Source organism: Panthera tigris, chromosome C2, assembly GCF_018350195.1.
Source record: "Panthera tigris isolate Pti1 chromosome C2, P.tigris_Pti1_mat1.1, whole genome shotgun sequence".
In the NCBI taxonomy this organism is placed as follows: domain Eukaryota; kingdom Metazoa; phylum Chordata; class Mammalia; order Carnivora; family Felidae; genus Panthera; species Panthera tigris.
The window spans coordinates 2,963,475-2,982,942 of NC_056668.1; the positions used below are offsets into that span (position 1 = coordinate 2,963,475).

General features: G+C 58.4%; 1 long non-coding RNA gene across 2 annotated transcripts; it reads right to left on the reverse strand.

Annotated features, from left to right (window-relative positions):
* Positions 1-8,963: 8,963 nt before the first annotated feature.
* On the reverse strand, positions 8,964-14,149 carry LOC122242060. 2 transcript variants are annotated; one of them, XR_006222224.1, is made up of 3 exons: positions 14,072-14,149; positions 13,633-13,724; positions 8,964-10,160 (listed from the first exon to the last, which is right to left on the reverse strand). It is a non-coding gene; the product is annotated as an uncharacterized LOC122242060 (long non-coding RNA). The 2 variants fall into 2 exon arrangements; XR_006222223.1 differs by lacking the exon at positions 8,964-10,160 and adding an exon at positions 12,234-12,834.
* Positions 14,150-19,468: the final 5,319 nt, after the last annotated feature.

The following is a 19,468-nucleotide window of genomic DNA, read 5'->3' on the forward strand; positions in this document are numbered from 1 at the left end:
GGCCGTCTGCAAGTCCGGGGGGAGGCCTCACCGGAACCCCACCGTGCGGCACCCTGATCGTGGCCCTGCCGCCTCCAGAAGCGTGAAAAATAAACGTCCGTTGTTTCAGGCGCGCTGTCTGTCTGCGGCATTTTGTTACAGCCGCCCGAGCTGAGCGAGGCTCAGTTCATCCCTCCGCCGGCTGGGACGCCCAAGCGGCTGGCCCGTGGGGGAGCGCGCTGCCCATGGAGCCGTTAAGGAACCAGATGCTGTTCTGCCTGGGCCAGATCGCCCCCTACGATTATCTCGGATTTGCGATGTATTCTGAGACAGAACATACATACGAACCCTGAACGTTGATACGGCTTTTGCTCTGGTTTTCTAATGAAAAAAAACCAAAACCAAAAACCTGAGTAATAATTTTGCCTGAGAATTCTCACTCCACAGGCTGATAAACACCTTCTGTGTTCTCACCTTCCCAGATCAGGTGGGTGTTTCCTGAGGCAAAGGTGTCCACACGCCGTGCTCCCTCCACAGACTCCCGGGGAGGAGGCTTCCTGCCCTGTCCGGCGTCTGGTGGAGACATCTCTCCGCCTCTGCGTCGTCACATGGCCTCCGCCCCTTCTCTGCGTCTCTTGCCGTGTCTCCGGAGGACGCTCGCCAGATAATCCAGGATGCTCTTGTGTCAAGACCCTTTCGTTACTCACACCTGCAAAGACCTTTTGCCCACACAAGACCCCACCGGAAGATTCTGGGGACTTGGTGCGCACATGCCCTCCGGGGACTGCTTCCCGGCCTGCCGCCGCGGCGGGTCACAAACAGAACATGACCGTGCTTGCAAAGTGTCAGCCGGCCTATGGCAGCCCCGGGAGCGTCCCCAGGCTCCTCGCCTCGGCCTTGAAGCCTCTTGGCCTGGTGGGCCCGGGCATCACCCGGGCCACACGCCTGGGACCTGTCAGCCTGGCGGCGTGGGGTCAGCCGCTGGCCCGTGCTTCCCGCCTGGGCCGAAGTGTGCGACCTCATGGACTTTCCTGGTGGCTTTGCTGCACTCCCGCTGGCCCCGCGTCCTCAGCTCCCCGTTGCTCGGGAAGGACCTCTGAGGCTCCCTCCCCACATCTGGGGCCCTGCGCCCCTCTGCCGGCCTCCCCTCCGTGCTCAGGCGAATCTGGTACTGCTCAGTTCCCTCTCCCTCTGCCGTGTGCACCAGCCAGCTCCTCCCTCTCCTGGGCCAGATGAGCCGAGTCTGGCCAGCCCTGGGCTCCCTCCCCCCACCCCCCCCCCCCCCCCCCAGCTCGAGGTGCCTTCTGCCCGGGGTTGGGGGCAGCACCACGTGGGAGCCCCGATGAGGTCCAGCCCCTCGGGTGGGTATTCTCCGGCCCTGTGCCTCACACAGCCTGCCCTGGTCGTACGGCGCCTTCTTTACGTGACAAGATCTCAGCTGATCTTATAAAGAGCAAAGAGAATTTGGACACATTTTTAAAACAACTCTGCTCAAGACTGTCCTCCTCCCAGAAGCCTCTCCCCGATGCACCCTGCATGCCCCGATTTCCTGCCCCTCTGCCCCCAGGCTCCCAGGGCGTGACCCTCCACCCTGCAGGGCCGCCCCCTCCCCACCTGCACTGCGTCCCCTCAGCAAGATTTCCACCCAGATGGTCCAACTCGGGAGCCGTAAGGGGACCCCCCAGAGGCCGTGGCTGCAGGAAGAGACACCACGCTGGGGTCACAGGGACTCAGGCTCAGGGACCCTGGGGACCATTGCTGTGACAGCCTTCCCCCCACACCCGGACCTCCGACAGGTCCCCCCTCGAGGAACTACCCTGCGAGGGGGCCTGAGTGACGGGGTCTGAGAATGACCCCCGGGAAGACGTACAGCAGGTGGAATGAAGAAAAACCAAAAGTCCCGCCCAGTTTCCCTCAGAGAAAGACCAGGACGGGAGGAAGCCGCCCTCCATCCACGAGGTCACACACAACCAGAGGGCAGAGTGATGGGGTCCTTTGTAGCCCCTCAGCCGTGAGCACCGTGTCCGGGACGGAGACAGGCTCAGCCTCAGCCAGGGCCTGGAGCAGAGCGGCCCCCCAGGCCGAGGCAGACCCCGGGCAGCGGGCTGCGGGCTCCCACCCCCGTCCTCTCTGGGAGGTGCCGTGTCCTCTGACGGTCCCTGCCCCACCCTGACCTCCCTCACTGGGGCGCTACCACGGGACTCAGGTTCCCTGATGGGGCCTATGCGGCCCCTCCCCGTCACCCGCCAGCCCGGCTCCCAGGTCTCCCCGAGGGCAAGAGTCCAGCACGGATTAGCTCAGTGTGGCCTGCCTTTGCCCAAAACAGCGTGCCCCGTAGGATCGCCCGATTCTGTTAGCGCCGGGTCCCCATCAGGACCGGCCCTGTCCTGTTCCTAGGAGTACCTGACCCCCATTAGGAAGTCCCATCACCGTTAGCACACGGCCAGCATCAGGACCAGCCCTGTCCTGTTACTATCAGGACCGGGCCCTATTGCTCAGTGTGGCACCGCTGGCTGGTCTGTCAATCCCTGGGCAGGAAAGGGCGCCTGCTCGTTGCCAAGCAGGGCTGGGGTCAGCGGGAGAACTGGGGGCACGGTGACCTGTCACCTCCTTAGTGTCAGCCTGCCCCCGCGGGTAAGATCCCCTCCACCTTCCTTCTGTCTTTTGCAGGAAAGAGAGGAACACAGAATCACAGTTGATGGAAAGGACATGTCAGAAATGGGCCTCTGTGTCAGAGAAGGATGAAGGAAAGGGGGAGAGAGGGACCACCGTGGGGCCACGTGTCTTTGGGGGAGGGGCCCGACCTCCCACCGCAGCCGCCGTCCTCCGGGCTGCGCTGAGGCGGGCCTCGGGGAGACCCGCTGCTCTGGCCTTGCAACACCCCCCCATACACACAAGTGACAGGGGCCCAGGTTCCCTCTGGCGGGAAGGCTCACCCAGGAGGGACACACGTTCCTTGCAAAGTCAAAGGAGCCTGGCGGATTCCTCCGAAAGGGCTTGTCTTTTGACAGGCTTCGCACCCTCTCCCCCGAGGTCTTTGTCACCAGCCCCTGGTCAGATTAGATCACGGTTTCCCGTCCAACACTGTGAACATCTGGGGCCAGAGAATGCTTTGTCGGGAGCCGATGCTGAGCCCTCCCGACCTCTGCCATTAGATGCAGCCCCCCGAAGTTGTGACAGCCAAAATGTCCCCAGACGTGGCTAAGCGTCCCCCGTGTCCAAACCACACGGTGTCCTGGCTGAGGAGACCCGAAGTCTGCCGGCTCTGGGATGGGATCCCGGAGGGGCTTGTGCATAAGAGCAACTTAGGGAGAGGCCCGGGGGAGGGGCAGGGTCACAGGAGTATGGGTTTGTCCTGGGGCAAACAGGGAGCCCCGGAAGAGCGTCAGAACCGAAGGCCACACCGGAAACCCCCTCCACGGGGAAGTGGTCTGAATGACTCTCGAAACATTTGCGTGGGACAGTTTGCATTTGACTGACCCAACCTTTCGGAACATGCAAACTCGCGGGGTCTTATGGGTAAAAGAAACGCTTTGTGGGGCGAAGCTGGAGCCGGGGGAGTTGGGTCCAGGGCCAGAACAGGACTAGGCTGTTCCTAGAGCCACCTGGGAAGGAAGAGGGTGCCTGTCCCACCTGCTTACCCCAGAGTCCCACCGGCCGCTTCCTACCTGGCGGCATCGGCCTGCGTGTGCGTGCACACGTGTGTGAGTGTGTGTGTGCGTGTGTGTGCATAGCTGGAGGTCAGCTAGAATAAGAGGTGACTGAGTTAACCTAAAATGGAGAAGTATTTGAATTAGTGAAGAATATTTGCATTGTTAAAAACGGAAGATGTAATTCAAATAGAGATCGACTTGCAAAGACATACCTCCCCGCAGGGTAATGGGAGAGGATGACCAGGCCGGGGGTTCGCGGGCTGATGGGAGAGGGTGACCAGGCCGGGGACTGCCGCTCCAGGACACATGGCTGTGCCTTCCCGGTGCTAGTCTGTCCCGAGCCTGGCAGGGAAACCTCATGCCCCCGCTCCATGGGGAACAGCCGGCGGCAGCCTGCCTGGAGGACGATGCGCAGGCCTCCGCAGCACCAGGAACTAATTCTCACTACCCATTTTGATCCTGGGTGATTCTAAGACGCGGTCTGAAATCCTGAAGACCGCCACGGAATCTTCCTTACCTCAGTTCCCAACTGCGGTGGGTTGAATGGTGGCCCGCAAAAGATATGACCACTCAGGACCTAGAAATGTGACCTCATTTAGAAAAAGGGTCTTTGCAGATGTCTCAGTGAGGTTGTCCTGGATTAGGGTGGGCCGTAAACCCCACGAAGGCATCCTTACAAAAGAGAGGGGAGAGCACAGAGCCAGGGGGATGCCGTGGGCAGACGGAGGCAGAGAGGGGAGCCAGGCAGCGCAAGCCCGGGACCGTCTGGAGCCCCGGGAGCCGGGCGAGGCAGAAAAGGATCCTCCCGTAGAGCCCCAGAAGGAGCGTGGTCCTGCTGATACTTTGTGCCCTTCCAGCCCCCAGAACCGTGAGACAATACTGTGGTTGTTGAGTTCTGAGGTTTGAAGAGTTGTCGTTTGAAGCCCCCCAGTTGGTGGCGTTTAGTTATGGGTCTCCCGGAAACTAACACGCTGACTATCTCCCCAAGTGTTACCGCTGCAGGTCCCCTGTGTCTCCAGGCAGCACACTGCAGGCCTGTTGTGCACCCCGCTTTGGGGTTGGCAACTACTTGGGGTGATGGTTGCAGGTAAATTTGCCTCGTGCTTTTTAACAGCTGCCTGATGCCACTTCCACTGTCGGCACGTGTGACATTGATTTGACCGGCTCCTCCCGGCGGACATCGAGGCTATTTCCAGCCTTTGACGGGCGCACACACAACGGCAATCGATATCCTCGCGCAAATGTTACTTAGGACCCCTGCGCATATCTGCAGGGAAATCCCTCAAGTGCAGCCGTGGAGTGTAGGTAGCATAAATGTTGCAACAGTGCCCCCCAGGAGCCGTGCCAAGTCGCCCCCCGCCCGCAACCTGTATGAGCCCCTTTCTCCCACGGCATCTCTCACCGTGCGCTCCACACACGTCTGTCCTTGCCAACCTCACAGGTTTCCATGGCTTTCCTCTCCGTTTCCAACCCGTATTCCTTCTCTCTCCCTCCCTCTCCCTCTGTCTCCCCCTCCCCTCCCCTCCTCTCTCTCTCTTTCTCTCCCTCTGTCTCTCATTTTGTTGTTCAGTGCACCTGGGTATCCTTCATACGTGTAAGAGCCCTTGTATAACTTTTTCTGGTGAGCTGTTCCTTTTCCATTACTTTGGCGGTCTTTATCACACTGATTTATAGAACCTCTTTATATAGGAATACAGTTAGAGCTTTTCCTGAGATTTATGCTGCAGATTCTGGGTTTCATTTCTCACCAGTCTCCTGTCTTTGTTGATGGTGTTTTCATTTGGGCCAGGATTTTATTATTGTTGATCTTTATTGGTTTTTTTATGTGGCTTCTGAGTTTGGGTTATCCGTTCGAAGACCTTCCCCAACCCAAAGCTATTCAAAGACACTACAGTGTTCTCCCAGTACGTTGATGGTTTCGAATTTTACAACTAAACCTTTGCTGTATGTGTAACCTATGGGGGTTTAGGGAGTGAGGTAGGGATGTAATTTAATTTTTTCCAGAGAACCATGGAGTTGTCTCAGCAGGACCTGCTGAAAATCAGACTTCAGACGGCTTCGGTAATCAATGTGGCGCCTCCCTTGTTCCAAGGGTTTAAATCTGCGTCTGAGTCCGTTTCTGGCTCCCGGGCTCGGTCCCATGGCCCCATCTATCGAGTTGGCCCAGGCTTCCAGTATTGTAACTGTATAAGCGTGTCAGATAGCTGGTAAAGCTACTGGCCTGTGTTAAAAAACAAAACCCAGCTGAGTGAATTTTGGAGGTCTGGTTGGCTTTCTCCAGGGATCCCGAACCAGGCAGCAGGCAGCGCAGCAGACAGACAGAAAGCTCCAGCTCGCTGCACGCACGACAGACTGTCCTGTGCAGAAGGGAGCAGGGCGAGGAGGCTGCCCCGGGCAAAACATCTCAGTTGGGTGAGGTCACTCTCCTCCAGGGGACCGTGGGGATCTGCCACCGATGACCTCGCTCGTGCTGACCGGGTGACTCCTCACGGACTCTGAGATCCCATTTCTGGGAGAGGTCAGAGCCGGAATCAGGTGAAGTCTCAGTTTGGTGACATGGGGCTTAGCAGAAGTGACTCCATTTTGGAGACTACTGTCTTCTTTTTGACACCTGACATACCCTTCTCTTCCAGAGTTTCCCCTAACTACTCTTGCCTGTTTATTTTTCCATGTGAACTTTAAGATCAGCTTGGCTAGTTCTAAGGGAAAAAAACCCGCGGCATTGCCGTAAATTCATAGTCTGGTTTCAGAAAACTTGACCCCTTCATCCTACTGAGTCTTTCGAGCCCAGACCAGGTCTCCATTTCATTTCTATTCATTCATCCGTTGGAGAAAGCGTGTTGGAGAGCTTGCTACCCACAGCTGTCCACTTCTCTTTCGTTCATTACGGAGCACTTACCGGTGTTGCGGCATTGTGGACGGGGTATTTTCCCATTACGCAATGTCCCTCGTTGCCGCTTACATCGGAAGAAGGTTCTTGGCCCTCGTCAGTTTGACACAGGTCTCTAAGCTGAGTCCCTACTCCGCGTGGCAGTCTCCCAGCAGGTTCTCTGGGGTGCAGATCTGCCTCCGCCGCCTGCACTCAGCCCTTGTTCCTTGCGTACAAGAGTGCGGCCAGTCCCCCAGAACCGTGTTAAATAGCAGGGAAGATTCTGGCTTTCAACTGAGTGCTCCCAGGCTTTGTTCATTCGGCATAACTCGGGCACTTTGGTTGAGACCTGTTAAATATGCTTTTTCCATATCCTTATTACTCAGGCTTTAAAAAAAAAAAAAAGTATGGATGCTGATTCTATCAAATGTCTACACCTGTGGAGGTCACCTCATGCTTTTTCTCTGTTGCTTTATGAACATGGAGATCTATTTTACGAGGCTTCCTAATATCAGACCATGTTTACGTCCCCAGGTCATGGCTGATTAGGTTTTACACATTTTTGTGTTGATGTTCATTCACGAAATGGGGGTGTGGTTTCCTCGCTGTGCCCATCTCGCTGGGTTTTGGTGTTACTCCTGTGCTGGCTTCATAAAAAGAATTTGGAAATTTGCTTCCTTGTCAATACTGTGCAACCACGGAGGTGGCACTGATGGCTGTGTGTTGCTTAAGGGTGTGGTGGAATCACCTGTGAAGCCGTCTGGGCCTGGAGCCATCTGTAGCTTTGTTAGTGTTCCAGCATTACGGTCCTCGGGGTCCACTGCTAAGATCAGTAGAACAGTGGGTGGGAAACTTGGTTGGAGCACACCCCATGAAGAATTTTTAAGTGATAGTGGGGTGCCCGGGTGGCTCAGTCAGCTAAGCATCTGACTTCAGCTTAGGTCATGATCTTATGGTTCGTGAGCTCGAGCCCCACTCTGGGCTCCACACTCTCTCTCCCACTCTCTCTGCACCTTGCCCACTCATGTTTCTCTCTCTCAAAAGCCAATCGATCAATAAAATGAAAAATTAAATGATAGTAAAGCCAACTATTATTACCATCACTGTCAATTCGAAGTGGTCAGAGAAAGAATACACTCCCTCTTGAGAGGACACCCCCTGGGTACAGCTTCACTGGGATTTCACAAGAGCACACTGTCCTCAGCAAGCCAACACAAACCCTGAGCCTCTGCCAGTGCCTGGAGCCTGGTCTGACAGCTGGTTTGGTGGGCATTTACATCCTATTAAATCATACTCATTTATTCATCCGCGATGAGAAAATAGAGAACAAGAATTTTTTGTCGTATTAGTTGTGAGACATTATTCCAAAAATGTTAAGGAAACTTTGTGAGGCACCCGGGGGGCTCAGTCGGTTAAGCGTCCGACTTCGGCTCAGGTCACACTCTTGCAGTTCGTGGGTTCGAGCCCCTTGTCGAGCTTTGCATTGACAGCTTGGAGCCCAGAGCCTGCTTTGGGTTCTCTGTCTCCCTCTCCCTCTGGCCCTCCCCCATTCTCTCTCGCGCGCGCTCTCGCTCTCTCTCAAAAATAAATGAGCATTAAAAAAAATTTAAGGAAATGTTGAAACTCTGAATCTTCCAAAAATCAAGCATAGAAATTCCTCAAAAAATTAAACATAGAATTACAGTATGATCTATAGCAACTCCACTCTGGGCATAGACCCAAAAGAATTGAAAGCAGGGGCTTAAACACACAGATATCTGAACACCCGTGCTCATAGCAGCATCGTTCACAATAGCGAAAGGGTGGAAACAACACACGTGCCCCTCCATGGATGAATGGATAAACAGAACGTGGTCTGTCCACACAGCGGACTAACTTTCAGCCCTAAAAGGGAAGGACATCAGACACCTGCTGCAGCGTGGATGAGCCCCGAGGACGTCATGCATGTGCCAGAGACACAGGGGTGTGTGGTTGCCCTGCTGGGGGAGTTGGGGGGTGGGGGACAGAAAATGGGATGAAGGCCGCCGGGAGCTGGGGGAGGGGGAACCAGGTCTCGGGGTTTAATGGGGACAGAGTTTCAGCTTTACAAGATGAGCGGAGTCCTGGAAATGGGGGGAAGCGGGGCTGCACAGCAGTATGGAAGCCCACTTAACAATAGTGACCACAGGGTGCCTGGCGGGCTCAGTCGGGTGAGTGTCTGACTCTTGATTTCAGCTCAGGTCACGATCTCACCGTTCGTGGGTTCCAGCCCCGCGTCGGGCTCTGCGCTGACAGTGTAGACCCTGCTTGGGACCTCTCTCTCTCTCTCTCTCTCTCTCTCTCTCTCCCTGCCTCTCCCTATCTTGCGCTCTCACTCTCTCTCTCAAAATAAATACACATTTTTAAAAATGGTCAAGATGGGAAACTTTGCATTTATGTGTGTTTTACCACAATCAAACAAACAAATAAATGAAGCAAGTTCTTTAACTTGCTAAACAAAAGAGTTCTTGTTAGAAAAAAAAAAATTTAAGGAGAGAAGAAAAAACCAAGGCACAAGCCCTGGCTGCTGGGTCTGCCGGCAGCATGTCCCGTCGGGGGCGCCGTGCCCGAGGCCCCCCTCCTGCACACGCCCTCCATCGGGGTCCAACCCTAGAAAGTTCGGAGGAGCCCTAAAGCTCTAAGCCTGTGGTTACACGTGGGATTTCCCAGCAAGCTGGTTTTACACTCATTGCCGCTAAGCTGACCTCCTCTTTCCAGACATTTCCACCAACACAATCTTACCAGAAGCTTCGTCTTTGGTTCTTATTTCATAAACTCATGAGTTTAATTCCCGGATCTCCAGGGTCACTCTGAGAAGCTCTGAGAAATGGGGTACTTTCGGCTCGGGGTGTAAGGACCCTCTTCGGGAAGAGGCGTGGCCGTTCTAGGGAATGTCCTCCCTAGCGGGGGGGGTCACTCCTGGACAGTTGCTGGAAGGACCCACAGGGGAGCAGGAAGAAGTCTGCCTCGTTTCCCAGGAGGGGCCCTCACCCCCGGGCGGGTGGGCGGGAGGTCAGCACAGGCCCACGCACAGCTCACAGGGTCCCAGCGCTCGTCTGCCTTGTCCTCTCCCGCCCCCGGGAGTGAGATGGACTGTCTCCGTGCGGTGACAGGGTGGTCACACGGCTGTCCGAAGAGTTCACATGCTCCAGAAACAGCAGTCCTTCCGTTTCCTGCTTGATTTTTTTTCTGGTGTCATGAACAGAGTTGACTCCCTGAAACAGCAGCTCAGAGATGGGGACAGAAAGGACGGGGGCGGGGGGGGCAGACGTAAACATTTCTAGGGGCTGTGAGGTCACTCCACGGCGCGGACGCAGCGTGAAAAAATCCAGCACGCGACATGGGGAAACTCGAGCGCGGTATTTCCTCTCCGGAGCCGTCTTTCACCCAGCAGGTAAGAGGGATGGTGGGTGGGGACTTTGGGGCGTCACACCCCTGATGGCTTCCTACTTCAGTGGGCTTAATTCTAAGGCCCATCTTACCAGTCTCATCGCAATACTGCGAACAATACGCCGGCGGTGGAAATAAAGGTACGTGGGCGTTTCAAAACCTGGAACATTTCCATCGCATCCGATTCAAACGTGCGTGATCCTGTGACGAGCATCACGGAGGCGAGGGGACCCGTGTGGACCGTTGGCGGGCTGGGGACACGGGGAGGAGAGTGCTGCTAAAGAAGCGAACTCTCGGGTGACTGCTGGAGACTTTGAAGCAAATTCTGAACACTTAACTGTATCGCGGCCGCCTGCCTCCCTCAGGTCAAGATATACTTATTGGCCAATGGAAGGATGCTCACGGCCCCCGGGCCTTATGTCAGTCACCGCGGTGCGTCATCGGCACTATTGGCTCACCAGCCCCCGCGGGAGAGGCCCAGCCCCCACGCCGGTTTCGGCCCCCGGGAGGTGGGTGTCAGGCTTGGCAGGCTCCAGCCGCGGCTGCGCCATCCAAAGGCGGCTTCCTGCCAGGGCCGCTCCCACAGTTACCCAGTGGCTGGTGGCCACCGAGAGACTCACACAGGGCAGGGGCCTCTGGGTTTCCAGGCCCGGGGACAGGAGTTGGGCAACACGGGGCTCATCCCACGACTTGTCCCTCTCAGTTGGGCTGACGACCCCTCCCGGCCCAGAAACAGTACAGGCCTCTCCCTCCTGCGTTGAGCAATGCCCCTCCCCCGGGGCCAGCTGCCCGCTGCTTCCTCTGGAAGAGGCTCCCCTGTCCTGGGGCTGGGGGGTGCCCCAGCAGGGCTTCTCCTTCGGGAAGCCCCTCCGTCCCGCCGTCCTCACTGCCCACCCCCAGCCGCCACAGGCTGCGGATGCCAGGATTTCCACCCCCTGCACCCACGTGGGCCCTGGTGGCTTGGCTGGCATTGCCCCCCCCCCCCCCCCCCGCAGTCTGGCTTTTCCAACTCTGGGCTCCAAATTTAGGGGTGGAAACAGGCTCACCGTGGCAGGGCTCCCCAGTTTGCCACGGCTGGATGGACCAGAGAGGTCCAAAGGGCTCAGCTGCACGCGCCTGTGAGACCCAGGCCTTCCCCATCGGGGTCACCTCTCCTACCCCCGCCCTCCAGAACGGAGACAAGACGAGGCCACATCTGGGGCAGGGGATTTTCCATGCCAGCTGTGTTGAGGCTCAGGGGCCGCCAGCTCCGGGCGGTGGCTGGATGCCCTTCCCTTTTCTCAGGCAGAGTCATTTGCATTCCTGGGTACAGCCTGTTCAGTTTCCATCCCGCCCGGCCCTATACTCAGGAGAACCAGTTCTGGAGGGTGCGGCTCTGGCCCGTGGGCCCCGGGGAGTCGCCCACTTAGGAGGGCACCAGGGTGCAGGGGGGCCCCCCGGGCACATGGTGATGCCAGTCTACCCCCCCCCCCCAGGGCTCAGCCAACACCCGTCTCCGCTCCCGGCTGAGAGAGGGGACAGCAGACAGTTAGTCTCCTATGGAGCCACGACTCAAGGTCAACTCGGATGTGACAGCAGCCCCTGCAGGCCCAACGGCCACCGCGCTGTTACGGATCACAACAGTAGACGCGTTTCAGGTGCTCGCCCAGGCTTCGTGCGCATCCGGGCAAGCTCACGCCTCACCGGGAAGCGGGTGTCCCTGTGCTGTGCGTACCCCGCCTGGGAGCACCTCCTACCCGCTTTTAGCTTCCCAGGGACGCATCTGCACAAAGACGTCCCCGTGGGGTGATGCTGGGGCTGGTCTCTGGGTTGGGAAGGTGGAGACCCAGGACCCTGCTCTGTCGGGGCCTCTCGGAGCCCAGAGATCCTCCTGGAAGACCAAGCTATTGCTGCTGGACGTACGGCATCCAGGCTTCTCCTCGGGTGCCCACCTGGTTGGAGGCCAGGGTGGGGTCCCTCGGTGGATCGTCGATGGGCTCAGCGTGTCCCCGACAGAAGACAGTGCCTGACCCTGTCCACGCTCGTGCGGACGGTACTCGCCCGTCAGTCGGTGGAGAGGTGACAGTGAGCGTGTGTGCCTGCCCCCAACACCCCTTCCAGATTTGCCTCCTCCACTTCTGCAAGAAAAGCCCTAATTCTGTTCGACCAGGCCAGGCCACCGGCCATAGGAGTTTCGGCTGGCGTTCTTCTCCAGAGGAGCTGGCCCGGGGGCCGAGCGTCTGCCACTTCATTCAGGCGGCTTCGCTGGAGCCCCCACACAGCCCCCACCTGGAGCGGACTGGCCCCCAGACACCCCGGCCGCGGTTGAGCCTCAGTGTCTCTGCTCGTCGCGGCTGCCCACGACTGAGCCTCGGTTCCACCCACTTATCTCTCGGGTCGCCTCGGAGGCTGGAGCAGCCTGTAGGGCAGACGTTTCCGGAGCCCCCACTTAATGCCAACAGCTTCAGCTCATCCTCAGAAAGCCACCGACACGGGCAGCCCTGGTGACTCCCGGAGTGTGGCAGTCCCCGGGAATCCGGGTGAAATACAGCCAGCACAGGCCACACCTGGGCGACCGTCAGTGGGGACTGAACCACGGGCCACATCCCGCAGCCCACACCCCGTGGTTCCTAAAGGGAGGGAGACACTTTACTATCCATTGTAGATTAAATCGTGCGTTCCCCACGAGAAGACACGTCCACGTCCTAACCCCTGGTACCTGCGACTGTGACTTTATTTGACAATAGGGTCACTGCAGATATAATTAGTTAAGATGAGGTCAGACCGGAATAGGGTGGGCCCTAAATCCAATGCTTGGCGTCCCTATAAGAAGAGGAGAGGACACGCAGAGACACGGGGACAATCAGCCATGGGTGGCAGAGGCTGAGGTCAGAGGGACCCATCCTCAAACCCAGGAACTCCAAGGATGGCCGGCAACACCAGAAGCTGGGAGAGAGACAAGGAACACATTGTCCCCCAGATCTTTCAGAGAAAGCACACCCTGCTGACATCTTGATTTAGAGCTTCTGGCCCCCAGAACCGCGAGAGAATAAATTTCCGTGCTTTAAGCCGCACAATCTGCGGGACTTTGTCACAGACGCTCTAGGAAACTAATAAACCATAATTTACATCCAGCACATAATGGACGTAATTTATGGCTCTGGGAGGCAGCCCCGGGAAGGACTGGAACCCCTGTTCTTCCCTCCCCGATAGACTCTCCCAAACCCCCTGACAGGTACAGAGCTTGGAGCACCTATCCGCTCACACATGGAGACCTGACCGAGCCCGCACCACCCTGGGGCTGGACCCCAGGCCCCCCTCGCCTGGGGCTGGGACAGCTCTGTCCTAAATGACGAGTTCTCCCTCGTCCTGCCGGTCGGCCATGAGAATTCACCCCAGACATCCTTTTAAGACTCACTGCCCAGGGGGGCCTTCTCTGACCCTTCCTGCCCCGGTGACCCTCCCTCCTCTCTGTGAGACACCAACCCACCCTGGCACTTCTCCCTCACCCCGACCCGGTGCCCTGGGGCGTCCATGGGGCCAGGAGTGACTCTCAGGCACGGGTCTGCATGTGCTGTGTAGTGGTCCAGGTGGGCAGCCGGAGGAGGCGGCCGCCTTATAGACACGGCGGGAGGCTCGCCTGCCCCTCCCCCTCTCCCCCCCGACTCCTACCTGGGGCGCCACCAAAGCTGGGCCTCAGCATTCCCTGTACTTAAAGGAGTCGGGGAGACATCGCTTGCGTACCCGTGTTTGTGATGAGCTGCCTTCCTTCCCTGCCAGCTCTGGGATCCCAGCGGAAGTCACAGCCGTTGACCCTGGCACTTGTCACTGGAGACCTGGAGTAAAATTGTGCACGTCAGGACCAGAGGAGACGCCCGGATTCTTAGCAAGGACGGGCTGCGGGACTCTGGGGGAGGGGAGGGGGCAGGAGGGGCAGACGCGTCCAGTCCCCTGAGCACCAGAACCCTCCCAGCACAGCAAAGCCCCCCAGCTCTCCCGCTGGGGCTGCGGGATTCCTGCCCAAATGGACACTGAGTTTCTTTTCTTCTGAAGGGAGGTGGGGGCTGGGCTTTTTCAGCTTCTCCTGCCCCCTCCACACCCGCCCCTCCACCGCCACCGTGGTCCAGAAAGGGGACAGGACTCCCTGGGAGGGAAAGGAGGGATAACGCGAGGAGCCCAGGACCTCGGCAGGAGCCCCACAGCGCGACGATGACAACGGATGTGAGTGGAGAGTCATGACGGCTGCCGGAGTCTGTGTGCGTCATCGAGAGCAGGCGGATGGAGGGAGGAGAGTAAGAATATCCACTCAGGAGGTGGGAGGGAGAGCCCGGCGGGGGTGGGGGGGACACTCTCTTCCTCTTGCCTGGAGAGAGCTGCCACCGGCAGGCACAGGGTGTCCTTGGGGCTGGAGGGAGGGGTGGAAGATGCCCCAGGACCCGGCGGAGCCTCGTGCCCCGGCGGGTCCTTCCCCACACACGCACCGGGACCCCCACCCACATTTCATGCTTGCAAACCGGAGTCCAGTCTGCTCAGTGGAGCTGAGTGCCCCCCCAGCAGAGGCCAGACCCGCTCCGTGAGGCTTCTGGGCCATATGGGGTCTGCCCCGCCCCCTGGCCTCGCCCTCACTCACCTGCCTGCAGCCCCGCTGACCCAGCTCACGTCCCACTGGACACCCGTTCGGCCCTCCGCTCAGAGGGAGTCCCAGAGCACCACATCGCTCTGTCTCTCTCAGACCCAGAAGTGCCACACCCCACCCTCCCCGGGTCCCCTGTCCCCCGACCCAGAAGTGCCACACCCCACCCTCGTCCGTCGCCGTCCTCCTCCCTGCGCTGGCCCGCCGTTCCTACCTGACTCTGTGTGCTGGCTGGTGGTCTCCCTTGCTGGGACCTGGGTCCCATGAGGTCGGAGACGGTGGCAGTCCCTGGTATAGCCCCGGTACCAGGCACATGGCGGGCCTCGAGACAGTTTCTTGAAGGGACAAGTGAGTGAGCGGATGAATGCATGAGCCTCCGCTGAAGTCCTTGCAGGCCTAGGAAGTCCATCCCGGGTCCCCACGAGCCCCGCTCCCTGTCGGCCCAGCACAGAACTGTCTCTGCCACTCCGGGGGGCCCCTCTGCGCCTAGAAAGGGGTGGGAGGCCGACAGCTTTCGCCCAACTTCAGAGTGCCCAGAACACCCACAGCTTTGTTCTGTGAGAACTGCATCCAGTAGCAGGGGTGAGGCCAGACGGGCCCACAGGTGACCCACACCGCCCGTACCATACAGCCCTAAGGCCACAGGCAGCACCCTTGGCAAGGACGTGGCGGCTTGTGGTCAGTGCTGGCCACGGGCCGTGTGGACGGCAGAGGGAGGATCCCTCACGGAAGAGCCTAGACGACAGGACATATGCAGGTGGCAGCCACGGGGCACACGGGGGAGATGCCCTGTGAGGCTCCAAGGGCCACACACCTGTAACTCCTCCCCTTCACACCCATCTGCCAAGCTAGGGACACAGACAACCAGAAGAGACAACATTCCTGAGAACATGTTTTCTACAGCTCCTTGGGAACAGGTACTCGATGGCGGCTGAGGCGCCAGACGCAAACCCGGGGACCTGCTGCGGGAGAAAGCCACCGCTCACGGCGACGTGGCAGAACCCCGGAAGCCCGACATTAACTTTCCATAATTCAGACTTTTACTAATCCGACCGGCCTTGTCCTCCACTTAGCCAGAATCGGCGGCGTGCACTCGTCTGGGCACACGCACCTCACCAATGGGCCCTTTGCCAGAATTTGTACAAATGACCCTGTTTTACGTCATCGCTTCATTGTTCGTGGCTTATCTTTCCTGATTCTTCGCAAAGCCTGCCAGCAGCAATGCAACGCGAGGAGAGTTGTTCTCAGACACTTTTGCAGCATCCTCTGGCTTTTTATTTGCCAAAGGGAGTGCAGCCCCAGCTTCCGAGTTCCAGGAGAGGTGTGGGCTAGGCCATTACTCCCACTGCCCTTTCTCTTCCCCCTCTTAGCTACGGGGCCCCTCCTTGGTCCGGGCCCCCCTCCCACGTGGCCACACTGCGTGCGCGCAGGAGACTGGCAAGGTCCTGGGAGTAGCCGGTCCTGCAGCCAGAGACCCCCCTCTCCTGCTGGGGCGGAGGGGGCGGGGCTCCGCGAAAGGGGTGGGGCCAGGTGCAGGGAGGGGGCTCCAAGGAGGGGGTGGGACTCCACCGAGGGAGCCAGGGATCCGTGCAGAGGGCCAGGCTCTGCGCAGTGGGCGGGGGTGTGATGAGGAGGCGTGGCTCCACGCAAAGGGCGTGACTCGGTGGAGGGGGCGTGGCTCCGTGCGGGGGGCGGGGCTCTGCAGGGTGGGCGTGGCTCAGCACAGGGGCCGAGGCTTGGCGGAGGGGGCGGGGCTCCACGGGGGGGCGGGGCTCTGCAGAGTCGGGGAGACTCTCAGCACAGAGGGCGAGACCCCATACAGAGGGTAGGGCTCTGCGGAGCAGAGGGCAGGGCACTGTACAGAGGGTGGCAGGGCTCATGAGTACTCTGATGCCTTTTGCTAGTAACTGACTTCTACACAAATCCAAGTAAAATCCACTGACAGAGGCACCAGATTAATTCTGTCCCCGAAACAAGCCAACCAGTGACACACGGGGCAACTGGAAGCAGGACCCTGGGACATCCCCTGACCCTGGATCTCTGACCACTGAGACTCACCAGGAGTCTGCTGACCCCGCAGCTCTGGGGTGATGGTGTGGACCGGTGATATCCGGGGCTCCATGGAACAGAACCACACGTGTATTTTTAAAACAGATACCGTTGTATTTCTCAACAGCGGCAAAATGTGCTAATACTTACTTTCCTAAAATACATTTTTAAAACCACATAGGAAAAGTTCTAAGCATCTCAGGTGCCCTTAAGAAATGGAGTGCCACACTTTAAAACGCCAGAAAGCCCCCTGAGAAAATCCACTAGTAGCAACACACTCTTTCTGAGCACCTGAGTATCAGTGCCCTGAGGCTGCCAGAACAGAGCCCCGCAGGCCTTAAATGAGAGAAACTCGTTGCCTCCCAGTGCTAGAGGCTGGAGGTCCGAGATCCTGGCGTGAGCAGGGCTGCTTCCTCCTGAGACCTCTCTCTCGGGTGGGTGGATGTTGGCTTTGCCCGTGTCTTCACATGCTCTCTCTCTGTATATGTCTGTCCCGAATTCTTGTAAGAACACCAACCAGGTCGGATTGTACCTTCGACCGATGACCTCGTTGTACCTTTATCACCTCCGTAAAGGCCATACTGCCACTTTCGGAGGCTGGAGGTCAGGGCTTCACCGTATGATTTGCAGGAGGCACAACTCAGCCTACGGACCCTTCTTGGCTCTATCGTGTCAAAGCTTTGCACACGTCAGTCTGTGCGATCCTCACATGCCCTTTGGGGTGGGAAATCTCCGAATCCCCATTTACAGAGGGAGACACTGAAGCGGTGGGTATTGAGGCAGCTTTTCCAACTGAAGGTCAGGTTGCTGCCGTCTGTTCAATAACGATTTTGCCCATGACGCGAATAACCGACACATCTCTGCGACGCTGTTCCAAACAGACTGCCCGCGAGACACTGACCGTGAGTGCTGGGGCTCACTCCTGGTGAGCCAGGGGAAGGACTAACGACTGCAAACCATGAGCCGGGCCTGCCCCGTGCATCTGATCCCAACACAGAAGCAGGAGCCAAAGGCGTGTGCAGGAGTGCCCCAGACGGGCTGCTCTGTGTTTCACTCCTGCGTCGCTCACGCAGCCCCAGGCCTTCCAGCCTGGTTTCTGGGACCCCCACCCCAACAGTGTTGATAGGAACCCCAAGAAGAGTTTCAGAATGCTCCAGGGGCACCTGGGTGCCTCACCCGGTTGAGCGTCCGACTCTTGATTTCGGCTCAGGTCACGATCTCCCGGTTCGTGGAATGGAGTCCTGTGTCGGGCCCTGTGCTGAGTGTGGAGCCTGCTTGGGATTGAGTCTCTCTCCCTCTCTGCCCCTCCCCCTCTAGCTCATGCACACATGCACCTGCATGGACACATGTTCTCTCTCCCTCAAAATAAATAAATAAACATTTAAAAAGAAAAGGATTCTCCAGGGGCGCCTGGGTGGCTCCGTCCGTTAAGCATCCAGCTTCGGCTCAGGGCATGATCTCTCAGTTCATGGGTTCAAGCCCCACATCAGGCTCTGTGCTGACAGCTCGGAGCCCGGAGCCTGCTTCGGATTCTGGGTCTCCCTCTCTCTCTGCCCCTCCCCCCGCTCACACTATGTCTCTCTCACTCTCTCTCAAAAATAAATAAACATTTAAAAAAAATTTTTAATAAAAGAAAAGAAAAGAATTCTCCAGATAAAATACTCCCCTGTTTGGGGGAGTGTGGGGGTCAGGAATGACAGGTAGCCTGTCAAAATCATAATTTGACTCCTCAAAGGTTGGCCAATTTCCCAAACTGACATGCACCGCCCTCGCCAGCCCCCGGGGCCGGGGCGGAGGCTTGGGCTGCCGGGGCACAGGCATTTCTGGTGGAATGAGAAGTCTGGGTGTGGTCAAATCCCTCAATCCATCACGCAAATAAGTGACTCACCTCATCAATTGTTCAGAGATGGAACCAGAACGGGGTGAGGAACGCCCCCAAAGCAGGCACCTGCTGGAAGGTTCTTCCTGCCAACGCAGAGTCCATCTCCCAGTGAGGGGGACCCGGGAGCTGGGCCAAGCCAGGAGCCAGAGCTCTGCCCCAGCCGTGGGGGTCACCTCCAGGGAGGACTCTGTCCCTGGACCTGACTCTACTCCAGCATATGCTGTTATGCAGCGTTATTGTGACGGCAGCTGACGGACAGGCCCGTGCTCAGGTCACCCGCCCTCGTGGCCCCACGTCCACCGAGAGTGCTGGAAGGCCCTGCGGAGCCCCAGCCCTTGGGGTCTGTTCCGTAGGGGCTGTGTCAGGCTGAGGACCGCCCACATTATAAGAAGTGCTCCAGGTGAAGTCCAGGGCATTCTACGGCTCTCCCTGTGTCGGCTTTTGTTTCCCCAGAGACAAAATCCTGTTCCCTTCCTAACGAGTCCTCTTAAGACAGAAAAGGCGGGCAAATTCACTTGCTGTATCGGTCTGCCGTAACATGCCCCAAGTGCGGAAGCCTTCCAGTGTTAGCAGCCCCTTGGGGTATCCGAAACCCCAAGTTGGAAAACAGCGCCAGCCACTGAAAACCCGGTACCGAGTGACAGGCTTTCCTGGGGGGTGGCCCCGTCCCCCCACCCCCGGCCGCCCCACTCCGAGGGAGGGTGCTGTGCCGCAGACGTCGGGGGGGGGGCGGCTCTGTTCAGCGCGAGGGGACGACACCTTTAGCGCGTCTCCCAGCTTCCGCACGTACAGGTTGTCAGGCTAAAAACAGCAGCAGCGAGCAGCCCACACTGGGCAGGCCCCCCCTGCCGCTGTCTCTGCCTGCTGGTTTGCTTCAGATGACAAGTCCACACAGGACTCCTGCACTCAGGGCCCCCAGGCTCACGCCCACACGCGGCCGGGCATGTGCACACCCGGGCAGGCACGTAGCGTGAGAGGGCCACGGGGCCCTTGTGCGAAGGCAGCCCGGCCCGGGA